General features: G+C 37.5%; 1 pseudogene; it reads left to right on the forward strand.

The window, feature by feature from the left end:
- Window positions 1-2,387: 2,387 nt before the first annotated feature.
- Window positions 2,388-10,163, forward strand: LOC119852658 (annotated as a pseudogene).
- The last annotated feature ends 2,840 nt before the right edge of the window (window positions 10,164-13,003 follow it).

The following is a 13,003-nucleotide window of genomic DNA, read 5'->3' on the forward strand; positions in this document are numbered from 1 at the left end:
TTGTTCTTACCTTATTAGAATAGTTAATCTATCTTTCAAGATTTTGAGGATGATGTGGACCAGCCAGAGCTAGGGTCTGATCCAAAGCCCATGTAAATTAACAAAAATAATCCTATTTATTTCAGCAGACTTTGGATCAAGCATACCCATTATCCAAACTCACCCCTTAGGCTTGATTAATAACTAAGAAGAAATCAATAACTTATGATAAACTTCAGCGTGAGATTGTGCTTATGTCCCCAAGCACTTTCTCTCAACTCCCTAGGTCTCTCTGTCCCGAAAAGGCTCTCACTCCTCTTACATCTTGAGTGCAATTAACTGACTCTACCTGCCAGCAGTCACAGAATCATAGAATCATAGGACTGGAAGGAACCTCAGAAGGTCATGTAATCCAGTCCCCTGCACTCATGGCAGGACTACGTATTATGTAGACCAATGGTTCTCAAAGCTGGTCTGCCGCTTGTTCATGAAAATCCCCTGGTGGGCCAGGTCGGTTTGTTTACCTGCCGCGTCCGCAGGTTCGGCTGATCGCGGTTACCACTGGCTGCGGTTCGCCGCTCCAGGCCAATGGGGGCTGCAGAAAGTGGCGCGGGCCGAGGGATGTGCTGGCCGCCCTTCCCGCAGCCCCATTGCCCTGGAGCAGCAAACCGGGGCCAGTGGGAGCTGCGATTGGCCAAACCTGTGGAGCCTCATGAGCCCACTTGTACTATTTCAGCACATGTCTAGTATTAGTTTTTCAAGTCATTCAGTCCTGTACAAGCTCTTCGGGTTAGCCACCTTGCTGCAGTGCTATAGAAATAATGATCACAACAGGTGATATGTAATGAATCTGATTAATTTAGCAGCATTTCAAAATAAAATTATATTATGTTCTACTTTTCTTTCCATATCAACCCCAGCTGCATTTAGAGGTGTTGCTGTTCATCCTCCCCCTCTTCTCCTTTTGTTATGTTATTAAAAAAGGAAAAGAAACAGGATTTGCTGGTAGGACTCTGTAATGTTGCAAGAGAATTCCCAATGAAGCTAAATTATGCAAGCTATATTACAAGTGTTAAAATGAATGTAACTAAAACTTCCCCAAGTGAATATTTTCCAGACCGATCATTATATTAGATGCAATTTAAAAAAATCACTTCCTACTTGTCATACAGTACTTATACAGATAAATTATTATTATCATATCCCATAAGTAACCCAGGTGATCAGACAAAAAGACCCCTCACCTCATTTACAATTATTATTGCAAACAAAAATGATGGGTTGCACTCCTTATTTCCTGCAGAGTCATATTATTAATTATTCATAATTATTTGGATAAGTACCAAATATCTATGATAACTTTGCAAGTTAGGAGAGCTTACGGAATTTTAGCATGATTAATTATGCATTTGAAAATACATACTGAGGTTTGATTGTTATTTGCTATTCATTATTTTTTCCATTAAAACAATCAGCTAATTCCACAGCCTGATCCAAAGCCTACTGATGTCCATTGACTTCTATGGATTTTGGATCAGCCCCCCAGGACTAGAAACAATATGGTCACATCATAACCCATCATAAACACAAATGACAAATAATAAAAGAGAACAAAGAGAACAGATTTGGAACAAAGTTTGTCATTGTGTGATTCCATTAACCAAAATGTGGGCTAAATTCATAGGGTATTATTTATACTGAATAGTCTGACCATTCTGTAAGTATACTTAGAACCAAAAAATAAGCCAAAAGGCAAAGCCATCTAGACATTGTAGGAAGACTTCACTAGAGAAGTGGGGTTAAAGGAGGGATCTGAAAGTGAAATTAGTAGACTGGAGGAGAGACTGTCTCAAACATAGGTGGCGTGGAAGAAGATTCAAAGCCAAAAGTGGGAGAAGGAGACAATGGAGCATCTGTATGAGTATAAGACACTAGAATGGGTGTGGGATGAAATGAGAGCAGAATGCAGCAATTCCAACAATCTAACTGAAGCTCCTTGAAACTAACACACTGCCCTAAACTCACTGTGAGACATTCTGCAAGTCATTTAACCCCTCTGGGCCTCAGTGCTCTCCCTGTAAAATATAGATAAAGACTTCCTTTGTCTTGTTTACTTAGACTATTGGGTAGGGTGTTTCTCTTACTATGTATATTTACTACAACTAGAGAAATGGAGCCCTGATCTCCACTGGGACCTTTAGGTGTTACTATTAAGTAAATAATCATCACCAGAAAGTTGCTACTGAAGCTACATCTACACTGCACACCACTGGCAGAGGCCTATACGGTGTGGTAGCTACATGTCACAGTGAAAAACAATCTGTGTCCACATTGTGGTGTGTAGCTACACATGTCAGTAAAAGGCTTTTGCGGGGACAGGGGAGGTGAAGGGGAGCCAGCTGGGAAGAATGGCGGGGAAAGGCTCCAGCATCAAGGAGGAAGAAAGATACTACACCGCTAAAAATATCAGTGTAGACAGGGAGACTCTGCTTGGGTATGTAGAGACTTGTGATGAGTACATGCGTTACAGTTCTGGTGTGTCTGTATTCTTTTCGGCTATGCAGTGCCTCACCATCTACACTGCTATTTATACCCATGCTAGGGGGCATACAGTGTGTACTCTACGTGTTGCCATAATGAGTGTGCACTGTAGACATATCCTCACAGTATTTTGTCTTTGTGTGGACACGTGGATTATTCTGGACTATTTCAACCAGAATGTAATGTATTTCATTGTCAGTTTTCATTAAAATCAATCTTATACCCACATCTCTTACATCCACTAGCTTCCATGTTGGTGAATGAAACAACCACACAATGGTTTTGAATAAGGAACAGATGCCTGTTGACACTTCTTAGTTTCTGTGTGTATGTATGTTCCATCTCAATACAACTTTGAGGCTGGGTGCTGAGATTCAGTTGAGTGAATACAGAGACTCTATTCCAAGTCATAAATCCTGTATGTGAGTTTGAGATACCAAGGAGTTATGTACCTCACCATTTCAAATAACCCATCAACAAATAAAATAATTGGGGATAATTGTATCTGAAGACTTCACAAAACTATATACACTAAATCTAACACGTATATGGTGCACCGTTAAAATAAAAACTCGGATAGGTAAATTCACTTGCTCATGTCCCTTTTTTACAAGTTTCTCTTCTTAAACTGAATGCCCTTCAGAGCCTTTTATATACCCTGAGATTTATCCCTATCTCCTCTAATCAAATCTTGCATACAATTCATAAAACATTATCTGAATTTATATGCTCCACAAGGTTCATACCCAAAAGATGAATAGAGCAGCTTAATTACATTATAACTGAGCTTCATAATCATTTTCATGCAGATTAGGAGGAAACACTCAGTGGACCCAGCAACTGAAGTACATTGTGCAGAACATATTTCATTATCTATTTAACATATTTTAAATGGACTTTTCCTTTTTGTGATTGGTCATCTAGGAAAACTTAAGTTATTCCCTCAAAATAGGACTAGTCATCTATGTTTACCTCTTGCTGGTTCAGAAGTGCTTTCTCCTGGTCTAGAAAAGAGAGTCAACTTTGATGTTATTGAGCTGTGCAATTTTTTTTTAACCACTAGAGATGCTGGCTTCACTACCAAACAGAAACCAATCAACTTCTGTACAAAATGGAACAATATACTAAACCTCATGTTACAACAGTGTAATGGCTTAAAATGTTGGAATAGACTTTGGGATATGCAATTGTGTTCTTGCATATTGTGCAACTTGCACTTGCCCTCTCATGATTTTCTTCTGTACATTTGCCATCTTATTGCTGTAAAAATAAATAAATAACACTAATAAAACCCTATAGTCTCTTGTATTAAAAGTTTATTATTGAAAAGGATGTTGATGTACATCTGGAATTTCATACTGTCTAGTGCTTTTATGAGTAAGCATATAAGTGACACTAAAAAAATCAGACAGTTCAGAAAGTAAAAACATGAAACTTCCTATCAACATCCCCGCCCACTTCCTCCCTGGGTTACTTGGGTGCAGGCAACATTCACCTGTGTGCCTGGGAGCCTGATATTTTTGACATTAAAGGAGATCCTGAGTATCCCAGTGATGATTTTGGATAAGTGGGAATCCTTTATGCAGCCTGCTGCTGCAGTCCCTTTTCTCCTAAAGGAATTTGAGATTGGCTGTGCCTCCACCAGGCTGGCCCCTGTACTTGGGAACCTCCAGGAATAAACCTATTCTAATAATAATAACAATTCATAATAATAATAATAATAATTAATAATCTGTGGCATGGATCTAACTCAAAAATACCAATTATAAAAATTATACACCCCATATACTTAAATTAGAGCTAACACACCTTTACATACCAATTTAAAAAAACAGGGTATAACAGACTAAGATTAAATGTCACTACTAATTTAAATCCACAGGGGGCAGTTGGATAAAATCAATTAACAAATATAGTATACAGTAATAAATTAAACTTACCTAACTGGCATTTACACTGCCAACATTTACCCCACCCTGGATTTCAGAGTCCTAGATGCTTGCTGGAAGATCTGCAACTGGAGGCAGCACTCCCTTGGTTCTGTGTATCAGTCCAGCCAATGCAACAAGCTGCACAACTCCTCTGATGTCTGGAGCTGGCCCCACGAAATGTCAGCAGCTCTGGGTCCTGGTTCGATGAGAAAATCACTCTGCTTCTCCTCAAACTCAGTCTCTCTGCTGTGCCCCTTCCCTTGCATCTACTTTCCCAAACAAGAGTGGGGGTTATTCACAGTTCCTTCACTGCAGGCCCAACTCAGTCAGCTCTAGGCACAGCAATTGTCTCTTCCCTGGCTCCAGTGAAGCCACTAATTGCCTCTGAAAAACCCTGCTCTATCAAAGCTCTCAGCAGCAACTCCTGTTATGGACAAAAGGAAAAGGAGTACTTGTGGCACCTTAGAGACTAACAAATTTATTTGAGCATAAGCTTTCGTGAGCTACAGCTCACTTCATCGGATGCATTCAGTTTTTTTCCAATGAATGCATCTGATGAAGTGGGCTGTAGCTCACGAAAGCTTATGCTCAAATAACTTTGTTAGTCTCTAAGGTAACACAAGTACTCCTTTTCTTTTTGCGAATACAGACTAACTGTTATGGCTGCTACTATGAAACCTGTTATGGACAGAGCTCCACAGCAGCAATCTCACTCCTCTCCCAAAATGGAGTTAACCACTTCTTCTCCCTGCACTCCCTGGAAGAGGAAGTCTTTCACTAGTTCCTCAAGGCATCATGGGAGTTGAAGCACACAGGATCTTCCCAAAGAGAACACTAACAATAAATTTCAGAGGTCCCTCTAGTAAAGGGGACCTACACTTCCTTTTGTTGCTAAATGACAGAATATATTTAGAAACTTCTACATTGTAACTCATTACTTGTCACCTTCAGATATATGGACATCTTTGCAAACACAGCAAGCTAAAACTTTTTTTTCACTTTCTTAGAGATCCTATTTCTAAGAATCATAAGGTTTTGTTTGGGATCTCTTTGTGTGTGCCCTCTTGGATAGAGAGAAGGACAGGAGCAGTAAAAATCATCTCCTAAAAAGATCCTGAAATGATACATCTAAAATTACAGAAATTATAAGTAATAGCAAGGAAATGCATTAGAATATCTTTTGTTTTAGCTTGTGAATTTTCTCTATGCTAAGAGGTAATTTTATTCCTGTTTTGTAACTGGGAAGCAAAGTCAGAAGGGAATCCTGGATTTTAATTTTTTTTTTTATTTACCCTCTAAAGTTATCTTCCATCCTGATTTTGAAGGTGTGAATCTTTTACTTTTTTTAAAAAAATAAAATTCTTCTTTTAAGAACCTAATTAATTTTCAGTGTCCTAAAAACCAGGGATTTTTGTCTGTGCTCACTTTGTTAACCTATTGTATCTGAAGACTTCACAAAACTATATACACTAAATCTAACACCTATATGGTGCACCATTAAAAAAAATCTCAGATAGGTAGGTTCACTTGCTCATGTCCCTTTTAACCTATTGTTTGGTATATTATTCTCAAGCCTCCCCAAGAAAGGGGGTGAAGAGGTTTGGGGGGATATTTTGGGGGGGATAGGGCTCCAAGTGGCCCCCCCAAATGTTTGCTTAAATCAGTTGGTGGTGGCAGCAATACTATCCAAGGACAAGGAAAGGAATTTGTGCCTTGGGGAAGCTTTTAACCTAAGATAGTGGAATATAAGTTTAGGGGTTCTTTCATGTGGGTCCCCACATCTGTACCCCAGAGTTCAGAGTGGGGAGGGAACCCTGACAGTTGCTCATTTCCATTACCACAGTTAAGGTCTTGCCAAATTGTTTTCTATCTGTAGTTATGGATTATTTGTAGTGTATGTAAAAATAAAAACTTAGGAACCTAAAAGAAGATTAAGGGGTCTGACTTTAGCCTCTTTTTTAAAAAAATCTTGACCTTAGGGTGTTCATAACCCATGCATGGCTAGAAACATAACAAGAAAATCATTTTTACCTGTTCAAACACCTATATATAAAAATGCATCAAAACAATCAAAGGGCAGGTGCAATGAAGCATAAAGTACACTTACTACTGATAATGAAAAAGCACTAAACACAGAGTCATGATTTAATATAGGAAGATGATCAATACTTGAAGAAAGGGCCAGACTTTGTAACTCAAAAGTAACCATGCTCAAGTCAAGGGAGTTATAGGTCTATAAAACAGATATCAATGAGACTGAAATATGGTCCCCACATTTGTATAGTACAATGAAACTCTTTAAAGTTTACATTCTGACATCTTTTTCTACCCCCAAGTGACAGTATTTTCACATTTCTTTAACTTGGCAAAAGAACGTGAGAGGAATATTCTTTAATCTCCTTGCTGTTTAGTCTTTCACTGGAAACTCTTGCCCTGATGATAAAATTCATCCTTAGGCTCATTGCATTCTGGTAAGGAGTTTGACTTACAAGTATATCATATACCCTGACAAGATACGTTACTTATAATAATGCAGAATCCTGACAGATCCATTCCATGTATCTTGCACCTAATCATAATATTTGGACATTTAGCAGGATGTAAAATTAACAGGAGCAAATTCAAATAGCAAGGCTACAACAAATTACTCAAAATCCCATTTGAGATATTAGATTTTTTTAATAGAATTTTAAAAAGTTAGTCCTTGTGGAGAATGCAATGTATGTAAGGTATCTGGGATTTAGTAAAGCATTTGACACTGTATCTCACAAAATCTAAATTGAAAATTAATTCAAATTGGCTTGGACAGTGATGTTGACATAGTTTCACTATCAATTAATGATTATGAAACCTTAATGTGCCAAATTGTAAGATAGTATCTAGTGGGGATGCTAAAGGAATACATTAGAGCTTGTTTTATTAAACATCTTCTATAATGATTGGAAAAGGGAGGAAATAGCATGTTAATGACATGTCATTCATAAGGTAAGGTCCTCAGCTAGTATAAATCTTCAGTGAGCCACTTATATAAGAGGGCTATGTCTGTCCAGAAAAGACCATTATGATAATCTAGTATGACCTGCTGTGTAACACAGGCCATAGAATTTCACCCACAGATTCCTGCATTAAGCTCATAACTTCTGACTGAGCTAGAGAATCTCTTTGGAAAGACATATACGTGATGCTATTCTGGGAGGAAAATAGTAAGGACAGAGAAATCAAACAATTGAAACTTGGAGGAATTACAAATATGGGCAGAAAATAACAAAATAAGATTAAATTTAGAAAAAATGAAAGTTAATATATCAGGAGAAAAACATTGACCTGACAATGTCTGAAACAGACATTGACCAATATTTTCAAACCTAGTTGTTTAACATTAGTATCCTAATTCCATTTAGGAGTTGCCTGATTTTCAGAAGTTCTGAGCACTTTGATTCCCATTGACTTCATCTAGTTATGTCTCTTTCTGCCTCACCCTTTCTCCTCCCCTTCCCCCAGGAATTAATATCAATGTTCTATTCGAGCAAATGTCCCTTAGTGTCACCAGATAGCAACATTAGCTCCTCTTCTTCATAGCTAGAATAGAAATTGCCATAATTAAATTAACTAAAAGGACAATGTTTCTATCTAGAAGACTTCCTTTTATGATCCCTCCCCATATATTTTACTTTTTGGAAAGTGAAGCTGTATTATATCTCTTTAGATATCTATATTTGTTTGACTACCAGTTTGGAATGCAGAAATGTGTCACTATTCTAAGAGTTAAAAATCAGGTGTCTTTTATTTTAAGAACAGATCATTCTGTATAGCTGAGAGGAATAAAGATTGATTATTTTGCTAGACTTATGTATTCATGCTGGTTGGAATGTCAGACTTGCTCTAATGTTTGTGTCTGGCCAGTAAAAGGGTTATATATCACTCATAGCTAACAGAGATTCTTCTTTATCTCAAGCAGAAGAAGCTATTTGCCATACCACATATGAACAATAATGACCAGGATGCCCATGGTTTAAAGGTTTGTAATTAAGACAAAGTGCATAAAGATATACTGCAATCAGAACTAAGAGCAGGATAGACAACATTTCAGAGGACCGTCTCATTCTCTACAATATATAGAGATAGAATAGAGTCAGGAATATATATCACCTGGGAAACTATCAAACATATTGTATTATTTAAATTGTACCTACCTGAAACATTGGAAAACCTGGTACAAGAGAGAACAGACTTCATTTTATTTTTCAATTCTATTTCTAAAATATTATTAATTAATGCACTGAAGGACACCATGAAAAGTCACAGTGTACTCAGGGAAATGCATATCCTTGACGTCTTCAATGTCCATCAAAGCTATCTTCTTTAGGGCTTTAAACCGCAGGACAATGAACATATTTCCAGTGATGCTCAAAAACTTAAAGACAGACTTACTTTGAAAATAGAACAGGAATACTTGTCCTACCTTAGAGCACAAATTTATTTGAGCATAAGCTTTCGTGGGCTACAGCCTACTTCATCAGATGCATAAAATGAAACATATAGTAAGAAGATATATATATACATACAGAGAACATGAAAAGGTGGAAGTTGCCATACCAACTCTAAGAGGCTAATTAATTAAGATGAGCTATTATCAGCAGGAGGAAAAAAAAATTGCAGTGTTAATCAAGATGGCCCATTTCAGACAGTTGATAAGAAGATGTGAGGGTACTTAACATGGGGAAATAGATTCAATTTACTTATATAAACAAGAAGAATAATTTTCCACCTTCAGAAAGATTTTCTTACTCTTAAACTGGAAACTCCTATTCTGCTATTGACAGAAAACAATGGGTTTATATGAAGGCATGCTGCTAAAGGCCAGGCACAGCTTTGATACCAGTTGAACCCAGAATGAAGAAATTCTGGGAGGAATATTTCCCAGAGGACCCTAGAAATTGTTGGCTGAGCAGCAGTGCGTGCTGAGAAAGGGAGCAGGGAAATAAAAGAGCTTTCTGCTATGCAGTGAGAGTGCAGTTATGGATGGAGCAATACCTGCAGTGATTCTCTCACAGATTAGATCTTGGAAAGGGGCCAGGATGTGATTCAGGGCTCGGGGAGAACCTGGGCATCTCCACAAAAGAAAGGAGACAAAAGTTTAATGGTGACAAGGACCCACTTAAGGACCCAGATGAAATATTCAAGGGCAAGACAGTGGTATTTGCAGAGCAGGTGATTGGTGCAAACGCTCCTTAATGCTGAGAGGTGTACAGCTCTCCGATGTTGCCACCTACAGTGCTCTATCACCACTTCCAAAGGGAATTGAGAAGCAGGGCTGGAATATATGACGGGAGCCTTCAGCTCTCTGGAGGTGCAAATGGATTACAATATCAGTACAAATGTCCTGTGGGGTGAGGTTCCTCAGTGGTTCACTTAACCTGTTGTGATTTGAATCTACAAAAAATACAAGACAACTTTTATGAGGTCTCCAACATGAGCGTCAAGCTGTACTCTAAGAACAATGATGGCAGTATCTGCTTTGCACAATATTAGAGCTAATGATACCTATACCAGTGTAATCAAAAATAACATCACTAAAGCTATGGGAACATCAAAATGACAGTTTCCAGCATTGAGAAGATGGTCCACTTGCAGCTATTGAACATGAATATGGCATCAAACTTCTTATTGCCTCTGACCCTTTACTGGATGTTTCTACTTTCAGGTACCTGATGTCTTGTTATGCTTAATCTCCATAAAGAAAAGTGCAGAGGAGTTAGACCTGGAGGACAAATACCACAGCTGTGGGAAAATTTCAACCCTACTTTCTCTATTGAACTGAGAAGTGTCACTAGAGCCATGTACAGGCCTTGGGGTATATATTGGGATTAATATGAATCTGCTGCTGCTGCTTAGTGTGTGCTTTGCTGCTGTTACTGGGTTGGTTTGTTCATAGACATGGATAAGATAAAAAAAATCAGAGATGATGGAATGTTGATTTTTTTCTTACATCAGAGAGGAGACAAATTCCACGTGGATACCTGAATGGATTAATTGGAAAGGAAGAAGATCTAACCAGAGGTGCAGTATACATTTGCTTACGTGGATAACTTAGTGATCAAAACTTTGGTATCTGTCTATGAAGGCTCTATCTATGATTGCAACTGAAAAAATGATTTTCCACACTGGATCACATCATTTGTCCCTTGAGTTCAGAACATTAGAATAATATGTAAATTGCATATTGTCTTTCTTAAAATAACCTGTAAGATTTGATTATCCATGCCTCTCTTTAGAATTCTGTGTCAGTAAAACAGTGGTTAAAGGGGATAAAAGCCTTGTTAGAACCATAGTTCGTTTGGGATTTTAGTTTAACTCTCTTATTTACCTCAGAAGGAATGGAGTCTGAGCGGTCCTAATTTAGCCATCTGGCTAACTTACACTACCATAGCAATTGGGAGGGAAATTCATGCACAGCTGGGCTAAAAACTCAGGCAATAGTTGTAACTGATAGCCCCTTTACAGGGTTAAATGTGCTAATAAAGTTTGACTGCAATATTTAGTAAAGTGCTAAGAGCGTACCAAAATCCTTCCACAGTGACTCCAGAAAGACTTTGTGGTAGGCTGTAGAGAATTTAGATGCTACCTAAATATAATCAATGACAAAACTCCCATTGACTGCAGTGGGGACAGGATTTTACTCTGGGATTGGTATAGCCTGAGCAAATCTTCTTGCACACATATATACCTAAAGGCACAATCTAGTACTCACTGTAAATAACATATGTTAATTGTTATTACATCCCAACAGGATATCTAGAGTTCCTACAAAATATTATTATTAATAATAATAAATAATAATAATTAATAATAAATAATGAATATTTGACTATTGTCGTTATGTAATAGCCTCAAATTTCCTATGTTTCATTTGCATTTGTGCAAGATTCTTTCTGTGGTATTTAGTTGAATCAACATTAGCTCATAATAATATTTTCATTATTTTGAAAAAAAGGAACATAACTAAAGTCATCCCAATCAATATGAAATTTCTTGCAGTTTCCTTACAATTTATGTGGCTTCTGAATTTCAAAAGACTTTCTAGATTATATAAAAATAGAAATCAATCTATTTGTTTCTTTAGGTAATATAATTGTTCATAATATGTTTACTGTGGTTGATTTAGAGAAAACAGTGAACATAATTACATTGTAGTAGTTCACCTATAAATGATTGAGTGCAGCATATCAGAACATATGAAGCTCCAACTCCAGATGACATTCTATGAGAAAATAGACGCTGAATTATTTTAATTATCTTAATAACAGGGAACTGTCAATTATAACTAAAATAATTTTACCAGGAATGATTTGCATATACTTTGGGAGCAGAGATCAGAGTTCTTCTGAGCTACTAGATTACATGTTATTCTTGTTTGTGGGGAAAAAATAACTAAACTCAGCTCCATGAATTTTGTTCAGATTGGTATGAAAAATAAAGTGTTAAATAATCTATTGTCAGACTTGTGATTTATACTAATATCTTTCAAATTTTTACTATTTGTAGCTAAAATAGCAGTGAGGTTCTGAAAATGCTATGTCATGTTCCCTGCTGCGCTGGTTACATTACCAGTAAGACCTCTATGAATGTTATGTCTGGAAATGACCTTTCAGTAAAATGATGATTTGCTACTGATTATTTTTACAAATTACTGATAATTTAAGTCAAGGCTATTTGCATTACTTCTGCACCTCTCTGAAAATTGATTCAAAATAGTTACTGAGAGTAAGGACTTTTTGTTTATTTAAGCATTATGCTATTTAAGTATTACCATGATAAATACACAAGTGGAAGTGCACTGGATCTTTGTGCGGTGCTGTTTGTGTGTGTTCCTGAAGGCTACCCGCACTACCCTTATATTCACAATCTCTAATATGGGGAGAAAGACATGGAGAAATTTTACCAAAGAGTAAGGAAATGATCTTTATCTTTAAGAGGACAGTCTTTCCTTTGCTTTCCCCCTTCTTGGTTGAAGAAGTTAAATTTATAAGAACTATACTTTATTTAAACTCCATGGGGCAGATATACAACTGGTGTGGCAAGTTGTACTTTTTCATGTTATTTGTAAATTTGGTCCTGTAGCACTTAGAAAATATTATTTTTGAGGGCATCTGGGGTCTAGCTAATCCCTTATCACAAGTTAGAGAGCTCTCTGGCCTTCTTTAACTTACATTGGCTGGTAACTCTGTGGGGTTATTAAGCAACCAGAAGTAACCACAGTTTCTTGAGTTCCCTTCTGCCAATCCCAGCCAAGGAGTGCACTGAAGCAGGTAACCAAAAATCCCTCTGGCAGGGGAATTACAATCTTCCCTTTTAGAATAGCCTTCTGCTCCTCTTATGCCATAAAACCAGATCCTCAGCTAGTGTAACTTGGTATTTCCCCCACTGACTTCAGTGATTGCACGAGCTGAACATCTGGCCCTAGCAGTGATACAAAAGCAGTGGTGCAGAGCAGGGGTCAGGATCTGACTCAGTCTTTTTATTGGAAATGTTCAGCACATAAGAGCTGAAAT

The sequence above is a fragment of the Dermochelys coriacea genome, chromosome 3, assembly GCF_009764565.3.
Source record: "Dermochelys coriacea isolate rDerCor1 chromosome 3, rDerCor1.pri.v4, whole genome shotgun sequence".
Classification (NCBI taxonomy): Eukaryota; Metazoa; Chordata; order Testudines; family Dermochelyidae; genus Dermochelys; species Dermochelys coriacea.